Below are 10,000 nucleotides of genomic sequence, written 5' to 3' on the forward strand. Positions count from 1 at the left end.
TCGAAGGTGTAATAGCCGTTGAGTTTTATTCCTCAGTTATCGAGTTCCATAAGTATAAAAAAAAAATGGATTGCTTTAAAATCAGAAAAGAACCAATTCACCGTTGCTGTTGAGAAACTATGAGTGTATGCCATGCAAAACAAGTTGCATCTCGGTAGCCTGAAAGTTAACTGACAAAATAATTTGCCTGTGTTTAAATTAACAAATATACCAATACATCACTAACGTTTCATGTTTAACCGGAGAATTAGGGAAGCAGATGTTCGAAGGTGTAATAGCTGTTAAGTTTTATTCCTCAGTTATCGAATTCTATAAGTATAAAACTCAAAAATAAATTGCTTTAAAATCAGAAAAGAACCAATTCACCGTTGCTGTTGAGAAAAGTGTATGCCAGGCAAAACAAGTTGCGTCTCGGCAGCCTGAAAGTTAAGAAATAATTTGCCTGTGTTTAAATTAACAAATACACCAATACATCACTAACGTTTTATGCTTAACCGGAGAATTAGGGAAGCAGATGTCCGAAGGTGTAATAGCTGTTGAGTTTTATTCCTCAGTTATCGAGTTCCATAAGTATAAAACTTAAAAATGGATTGCTTTAAAATCAGAAAAGAACCAATTCACCGTTGCTGTCGAGAAAAGTGTATGCCAGGCAAAACAAGTTGCGTCTCGGCAGCCTGAGAGTTAAGAAATAATTTGCCTGTGTTTAAATTAACAAATACACCAATACATCACTAACGTTTCATGTTTAACCGGAGAATTAGGGAAGCAGATGTTCGAAGGTGTAATAGCTGTTGAGTTTTATTCCTCAGTTATCGAGTTCCATAAGTATAAAACTTAAAAATGGATTGCTTTAAAATCAGAAAAGAACCAATTCACTGTTGCTGTTGAGAAAAGTGTATGCCGGGCAAAACAAGTTGCATCTCGGTAGCCTGAAAGTTAAGATATAATTTGCCTGTGTTTAAATTAATTTGAAATAAAGAGAATTAAGAAATAATTTTCCATTTTTTAATTGCATGATGCTGGCCGTTGTAAACCGTGTTTTAAAAAAATATTTCAGCTTGTTTTACTTTGCCTCTGGACTATATTGACACATCACTCAAAATTATTTAAAGTAAATTGAGTTATTTGTCGTCATTAAAACTTTAGTCGGCCCAACAAATGTGTCGAGATTAACACCTCTCTCTCCCTTTGTCTCTCACTCTGCTTTTTTAGTGTGAGTCTTGTTACAAATCCCACTGAGATTTTGGTAATTTTTTTTTACCTAAACAGCGGGGACCCACATTCCTGACCCAACTTAAGCTCCTCATGTAGTCAGTTCCTCGCTTCACAATTCACTTTAGCGTTCTTTTCGAAGCGACTTCAATTCTCACAGGACTTTTTCAGGAAAAATAGTTTTCTCTTTTTTGTGCGAGCTACTGTAGTTGTCTTGATAATGTACTGATGATATTTGAAATTTTAAAGGCTAAATTTCATACCCGTCTTTTTTAGTAAACACTAGAATGTACTTTCATTACCTCATTACATATTACTTGAAAGCGGGAAACAGTTAATTTAGAATGTACTTTCAGTACCTCATTACATAATACTTGAAGGCGGGAATTACAGTTAGTTCTTTTGTAAAATACCGACGATCAATAACGTGACCTCGTGGTGACGTTATTATTCTATGCTGGACAGGTGACCAAATTTGTGAATTAACCTTACTTTAAACTTCTTCCTCTCGGGTTACATGTTCTATGGCAAATTTCCATTCAGCGCAATTACGCAAGTTTAAGAAACAGCTAGTAAACTCGAATACGTTTTCTTGGAAGAAAATATATATCGGCTTTTATTCACAGAGGTCGAGGTCCGTAACTTAACTTACACTACTAATTTTTTCCACTTAAACGGTTCGCGTGAGGGCGACGCACAATGACGTCACTCAATTTAATTGAAAAATAAAAAGATGTCGTAGCTTGCACTTTGGAGTGTAAGACAAGGTTGGTGACAAATTGCCCAAGACGAAACCTGAAAGAGGTGTGTCCAAGGTTAGTAATTTAGCGTCTTAAAAGCAAGCATTGTACTTTATTTGCCCTGCTTTGAAATTCTTTTGGACAGTTGAAATTATGATAGGTTTTGCAGCAACCGGTTTCCTCTTATCATATTGGCTGGTTTTTGTTAAAAACGGGAACAAAAGTCTGCTATATTACTTCATTTACCTTCTTGTTTTTGAACAAACGGTAAACAAACTTTAAACTTACTTGAAATGACAATAAAACTAAGAAAAACAGGATGACTATATTCGTGCAAAGCTGTAACAGTTTGTCTATTTTCCCCATTCGTTGTCTTCTCGTTCGTTTTTCTTCTCTTTCATCTCCTTTTATTCTTTTTTTTCGTCGGTACTCTAAGGCATTTTTTATTGACATTTCAAATTTCAAACTTTAAGAAATGTTAAAATTTTTTTCATTCGCTTTTCGTAACTTAATTTGCGCTTTATTCTCGTATTCTAAAGCTTATTGTCTTTGGTCGGATTTTTAAGCCAATACTTTAGTGTGTTATTGTTTCAAATCGGTCAAATCTGTTCTCAGGTTGAATCCGTTTTAATTTTTACCTCATAGGTTAAATTCGTGATCCGTATTTTACCTATGTTGAATATGCACTCTACCTTGTTAGGATTGAAAACACCAATACCTTCCCTCAAGCTCTGTCTTACGCATCTCAAAACACCTTCTTAATGTTTCATATTATATCATCTTATGACCTTCTGCATTCATACACTGATCGATTTAGTCTCAACATTACAACAAAGTTAGGGAACAAAGAACTGTACTGTGCACTTACCGGTGATCGCGCTCGGACCTTCCAGATCTATAGTCCTGTGTCTTCACCACTATACACTACGACGACGAACATGCGCGACCCAACACAGTTCTTTTCATAAATCACTTTTGTATAATAAGTCAATTGATATCTATGTATAAAAACCAACGTTAATTCTAACCTGACCCTAATTTTTCTCTAGGCTTAATTTACGGTAGGCTTCAAAAAAGCTTCTTTAATCTATCTGAGTGCGTATTCAAACTGGGGAAAATGAGGATCACCAATTTAACCTACATTTGTAGGTTAAAACGGATTCAACCTGAGAACGGATATTACCGGCAACATATATGCGGAATTTTATGATCTTGAACTTGGACTTGAACATTTAAAAGACTCGACAAATAAAAAGTGTAGTGTATATGTATCAAATTATTGGCACATATCGTTTGAAGAAAAGAGCCAAGTTTCTCGAAACCTATACATAGTCAAAACATTTCGATTTCCGCTATTTGACAAACGTGTAACAGGTATAGATTATTTTCGGTCTTTCAGTTAACGGGACGTAGAACAGCATTGAAGTATTTTGGGTAAATTATAAAGAACCTACAGGGAAAAAGGTAAGCAAAAGTCAATGATTTTGTGTGCCTTTTTATTATGGTTGTTTCTTACTCATAAATCGCTACTAAATTTAACTGTGGAACGCATCCTTAGCATCATGGTGCAATCAGAAGAGAAAGAAAACTAACCAAGACATTGTTCATTGTAACAATTGTATCGTTAATACTAGTGATGCCATTTACAGATTTCTTTTTTCTTGTAAATGTTAATTTAGGTGAGAGATTTTGAACAATAATGCATCACTCAAGGCTCCATTATTCCTTTTGTATCTTTTTGTACGCAAACTCTCTTATAAATGCATTGTTATATTCGTTAAAAATGCCAGAGTTCAAAAGAGCTCTGTTTTTATTATTTTGTTGTAGATCTCGCTCGGAGCCAGTTTAGGTTCTTCCTCGATATGACTTGAAAGTCGGGAGTTTTCACTCAGTTAACTGATGAATATGTGTTTACCAAGTATATAAAAACTGAAGGTTTTGATACTTTCGTCCTACTTCCCTCTTTGTTTTTAATGGGAAACACTTTATTCAAGTTAATGTAAAGGAAGAGCCGTGGAAATGCATGCATGCTAAGATTGATCCATTCAAATATATTAAGGTTTGTAAGGAATTGTTTGCTCTTTTTTAGTTTATGTTTTCTGGCTGCTAGTCACGTTTGCGATAAAATACTAACTTTCTAAGCCTACACTGAAATTTCGAGATAAATAAAGTTGATGTACATATGTATTTGTGTCACATTGTCACATGGTTTGGAGAGCTGCGTGACGCGAACAAAAACATGCGCGCAAGAAATGGACCCGCAAAGCTGAGAGCGCATTCGACATCATCAAACTTTAGACTCCTGGCAAGACTTAGAGGAATAAATAGCCATGAGCTCAAGTGGCTGGAAGATAAGACTTTGAGGTTGAATACGCACTCAGATGGATTAAAGAAACTCTTTTGAGCCTAACTTAAGCCTACCGAAAAAATAGGGTCAGGTTAGGATTAGTTTTGGTTGTTATACATAGATAGTAATTGACCAATCATAGAAAGGTTAAAAATGAAAGGAACTGTGTTGGGTTGTGCATGTTCGTCGTTGTATTGTAGTGGTGAAGACAGTACTATAGAAAACTGGGGATGATAAATAAAACCATAGCAACTGCATACGTATTATTAAACTTTGCGCCTGAAAAAGATCGCTCGGATTGAATTGCCATTTAAAATCTAAGTTGTGTGCGCGAGCGCATTAGCTTTTTCAATAATTTCAACTTTTTTGAAAGTCACGAAACCGTAAATTTCCGTCGTTTAGACTTCTCACTGAGAAATTTAATCACCCATTTGCATCCAAATTTTCCTCCAAAACTTTGGAAAAACGAAAAAAACGTCATTTCCAAGACGACTTCCAGCCACTGCACACTTATGGCTGATGGTGTTCAATGGCTCAGCCAATCAGATTACAGCATTTGCATTAGTATACTAGTAAAATTCTACTAAAACTCGATAGAAACACGGTACATGTTTTCTATTTCTTAAATATTACTGACGACATAAGAAGCGACATGCACAATTATAAGGCAAATTATGTGTTTAAATTTATTGATGCACTTTTGTTTTGACATGAAGTTAGACAAACGTTTAAGACAAGTGTGCTTAACAATGGGTTAAAGACAAAAACATTCTCCATGCAGCTGGAGAGGAAGTCATCAACAAATATTAATTTAAACACAGCTTCTATCTTGTCTGTTAAGGTGAAACAGCACAATATTTCAGTCAGTTCCTCACTTCACAATTCACTTAAGCATTTTTTTCGAAGCGACTTCAATTCTCAGGTCTTTTGCAGGAAAAATAGTTTTCTTTTCTTTTCTGCGCGCTAGTTGTCTTGCTAATGTACAGATGACATTTTAAAGCCTAAATTTCAGACCCGTCTTTTTTAATGAACACTAGGAATATACTTTCATTACCTCGTTACATATTACTCGAAAGGGGGTTACAGTTATTTCTTTTGCAAAATGCCGACGATGAATAACATGACCTCGAGCAGGCGTTATTGTCCCATGCTGGACAGGTGACCAAATTTGTGAATTAACCTTACTTTAAACTTCTACCTCTCGGGTTCTATCTTCTATAGCAAATTTTTCATTCAGCACAATTACGCAAGTTTAAGAAAAAGTTAGTGAACACGAATACGTTTTCTTGGAAGAAAATATATATCGGCTTTTATTCATAGAGGTCGAGTTCCGTAACTTAACTTCCACTTGTAATTGTTTTCACTTAAATTGTTCGCGCGAGGGCGAAGCACAATGACGTTACTGAATTTACTGGAAAAAATAAAAAGGTGTCGTAACTTGCACTTTGGAGTGTAAAACAAGGTTGATAACATCTTTATTACATATATTAGAAATTGATTGGTGCGGGAAAGCATAACATAAAGTCAAAAAGGCTGTGTTGTACACTTAATTTGCTAATGATAGAGCTCTTACCAGGTATAAGAAGCTCTCGGCTGCCTTTGGGCCTTGATAGTTCTCTTCAGACTCATTCAGTCGTTAGCCTACGCATTGAACCGAAACTTGATTTAATGTTAAGTCTTGGTTTTACAAGTTGGAAAGCAAGGTATAGACAAATTGCTCAAGACGAAAACTGAAAGAGGTATGTCCAAGGTTAGTAATTTAGCGTCTTTCGCGCATTGTACCTTATTTGCCCTGCTTTGAAAGTCTTTTCTCCAGTTGAAATGATGTTTTTGCAGCAACCGGTTTCCTGTTGCCATATTAGCTGTTTTTTGTTAAAAACGGCAAGAAAAGTTTGGTATAATTTATGTTTAAGTTTAATATAGCTTCTTACCAATGTACAAAAGAAAATATCTATACAAAAGTACAATAGGTAAAGGAAAGCAATAGGGGGAAACTGAATTCCCATATAAAAACTGCTCTCCAAAAATAAAACTTAAAACAATTAAGAATAGTGTATCTAATATATAATTTCACAATGTGTACGAAACATAAAAGACCTACCTTTTTACAAAGATAATTAAGTAGTAAAGTTTTAAACGAGCTTAAGCTGGAAGGATACATAACTGAGTTAGGTAAAGACTTCAAGTCATTAACGTAACGATTAAAAAATGAAAATTTAAAATAGTTTGTCCTTGCTGCTTTAAGTCTAATTTTAAAGTCATGGTTACTTCTAGTTCTTGTTGGGCCAGTGAGATCCACATATGCGGTATATAGTCAATATCAGAATAGCCATGAATTATCTTGTAAAGCTGAAGCAGGCCGAGGTATTTCCTTCGAAGCTCCAATGATGACCAGTTTAGTTCAATGAGCCTTTCAGAGTAAGGTTTATCAGATCCACATATCAGTCGAGTAGCACGACGCTGGATGGATTCAATATTGTGTATGTGTTTAACCAAATAAGGGTTCCACACCGGGCAGGCATATTCCAAAATAGAACGAACTAAAGCATTAAAAGCTGTTTTAATTGCCACAGGATCTTTGCGCCCAAATGTTCTCCTTATTAGACCCAACACTCGATTTGCCTTACCAACAATGTCATTGATATGAGCGTCCCACCTTAAAGAAGATTCAATCCAAATACCCAGCTGCTTATGTTTATCTACAGCCGACAGATTATTCTCATTTATCACATACTGATGACCTAAAGGACATTTAGACTTGGTAACATGTAGGGCCTTACACTTTTTGGGATTCAGCGTGACAGGTCACCCTGAAACTCAACACAATCATCTACAAATGCGATGTTACGATAAAGTACACTGTCATCAGCAAAAAGCTCTGTACTACAGCTTACATTTAGGGGGAAGTCATTTATATAAAGCAGGAAAAGAAGTGGCCCTAATATACTCCCTTGACGGACACCAGATATATCACTTCATTTACCTTCTTGTTTTTTAACTAACGGTAAATAAAATTTAAACTAACTTGAAATGAGAATAAAACTAAAAAAAACAGGATGACTATATTCGTGCAAAGCTGTAACAGGTTGTGCAGTTTCCCCAATCGTTGTCATCTCCTTCGCTTTTCTTCTCTTAATCTCCTTTTGTTCTTTATTTTCGTACTCTAAGGCATTTTTTATTGACATTTCAAAATTTCAAACTTTAAATGTTAAAATTATCTCATTCCTTTTTCATACCTTAATGTGCGCTTTATTCTTGTATTCTAAAACTATACAGTCGTTGCTCGGATTTTTATGCAAATATTTCAATTTCCGCTATTTAACAAACGTGTAACAGGTATAGATTATCTTCGGTCTTGAAGTATTTTGGGGTAGATTATAAAGAACCTACAAGGGAAAGGATAAGCAAAAGTCAACGATTTTGTGTGCGCTTTTACAAGACATTTAGCACACTAACTCGGGAAACAACCCAGAAATGTGTGCATGGGGTTGAAACATAGGCTGTTTCCCCAACATTGTCTTCTCAAAGATAGCAGCCGCTTGTGGATCAATATTTAGACTCATCAACTCGGGCTTTTTTGCTCGATGTCAATGCGCCACTTAGAGGCCGCTTTTATTGGTTCTATTCTGTGTCACTTCATTTTCAGCTGCTTTATCAAACGATCATGATAAAATACATTTTAGCACGGAGAGTTACTAATACGAAGTGCATTCGTTCATTGCTTTAAAGCAGGATTGCGTGTATATGAATAATCACGATGTTTTCGTGCAAATTGGGACAAAAAAATATTGTAAGGTTTCTAAAAACCAACTAAACTGCACGAGCCAAGAGGTCTTAAATTTATCAGTGTTTAATTTTTTGAAATTGTACGAAAAAAAAATCGTGGCTACTTATTGATATTAAATTAAAAGAAAAGTTATGATAATTGTGCAGGGGACTCACATTTGATTGGTTATCTGTGATTATTGGCCAATCAGAATGCTTAGTTGGTTACCTTCGATTTTCTTACCGAATTACCTCTTTCCTCTTTTTTGTATTGCGTTACCTAACAACCGCATTTCTCTTAGCCAATCACAAACTTTGCTATTGTTCTAAGCGTCGTTTTCTTTCCTCACGTAGATGACCAATGATTCTCATCACCAAAACAGAACAGCTACTCCAAATTTCGAGCCCTTTTCTTCATCCGAGTGCATTGCCTGGCTGACAGTACTTAACATCGAAGCTGTTGCTATAGTGACCATGAATGCCCTTACAATTATTATTTACCTGAAAGAGCGAATCCTTCGCAAGCGTAGCATGTACCTGGTGATCAGCCTGGCGGTTGCAGACATGTTTGTAACATACAACTTGATCGTGATTAGTTTGGAATTGGGCAACGATTGTAACTTTTGGAAGATTAACTTGTTCAGGAGCTTTGAGATCACCATGTATTTTTGGAGTTCGACACATTTCTTTCCAGCAGCCTCTGTAGCAAACCTTGCTGCTATTTCTTTGGAGCGGATGCACGCAACTTTTCGTCCATTCAAGCATCGCCTCATCAAAAAGAAGATATTTGGAGCAGCTGTTGCGGGTGTTTGGTTTACAGCTGCCCTGTCTACAGCTATCACTTTTTCACCACTTTTCCTGGGCGGCTCAGCAGTCACTACTGTCTATCACGTGCAAGCATCATACTACTCGTTGGGGGTTTGTTGCCTTTTAATCATCGCTGTTTCTTACACGTCCATCGCTATTAAAGTTTACTGTGGAACGCATCCTCAGCATCATGGTGCAATCAGAAGACAAAGAAAACTGACCAAGACACTGTTCATTGTAACAATTTTATCGTTAATACTAGTGATGCCATTTACAATTTTCCGGTTTCGTTTTCATGTTACTTCAGGCGAAATGTTTGAAACCATTTCTGATAAAACATCGCGCCATTTAATGTATTCGTTAGTTTGCTTACTTTACGCAAACTCTCTTATAAATCCATTGTTATATGCATTAAAAATGGCAGAGTTCAAAAGAGCTCTGTTTTTATTATTGTGTTGTAGATATCGCTCGGAGCCAGTTCAGGGTTTTCCTCTTAATGACTTGTGAGATTTCACTCAGTTAACTGATGAATATGTGTTTACCAAGTATATAAAAACTGAGGGTTTTAATTTTTTGTGCGACTTCTCTCTTTGTTTTTAATTGGAAACAATTTATTCAAGTTAATATAAAGGAATATTTGTAAAAATGCATGAATGCTAAGATTGATCTATTTAAATATATTAAAGTTTGTAAGGAATTGTTTGCTCCTTTTAATTTTAGCTTATGTTTTTGGCTGGATAGTCACGTTTGCGATAAAGTACTAACTTTCTATACTACTTTCTACACTGAATTTCGACATAGATAAAGTTGATTTATGTATTTATTTGTGTCACAGTGTCACATAGATTGGAGAGCTGCATGACGCGAACAAACACAGGCGCGTGAGAAATGGACTCGCAAAAGAGCTGAGCGCGCGTTTGACGTCGTCAAACTTAAGACCCCTGGCAAAACTTAGACAAACAATAATACAATACATACTTAATTGACCGCTCCCCATAGGGGCTTTTCAAGGCCAATGAAACACAACGAAACGACAGAACAGAACAAAAACAACTGTTAAGAATCCCAACTGGCTGGAGGCAAACCAGTTGGCTATTTACAAGTGCAGCTGGGAAGTTTAACCAGGGAC

General features: G+C 35.9%; 1 long non-coding RNA gene across 1 annotated transcript; it reads left to right on the forward strand.

Moving 5' to 3' along the window:
* The first annotated feature begins 1,995 nt into the window (after window positions 1-1,995).
* On the forward strand, window positions 1,996-9,016 carry LOC137972405 (uncharacterized). The gene is made up of 3 exons (XR_011117120.1): window positions 1,996-2,027; window positions 3,352-3,416; window positions 8,419-9,016. It is a non-coding gene; the product is annotated as an uncharacterized lncRNA (long non-coding RNA).
* The last annotated feature ends 984 nt before the right edge of the window (window positions 9,017-10,000 follow it).

The sequence above is a fragment of the Montipora foliosa genome, chromosome 10 (genome assembly GCF_036669935.1).
Source record: "Montipora foliosa isolate CH-2021 chromosome 10, ASM3666993v2, whole genome shotgun sequence".
NCBI classification, from domain to species: Eukaryota; Metazoa; Cnidaria; class Anthozoa; order Scleractinia; family Acroporidae; genus Montipora; species Montipora foliosa.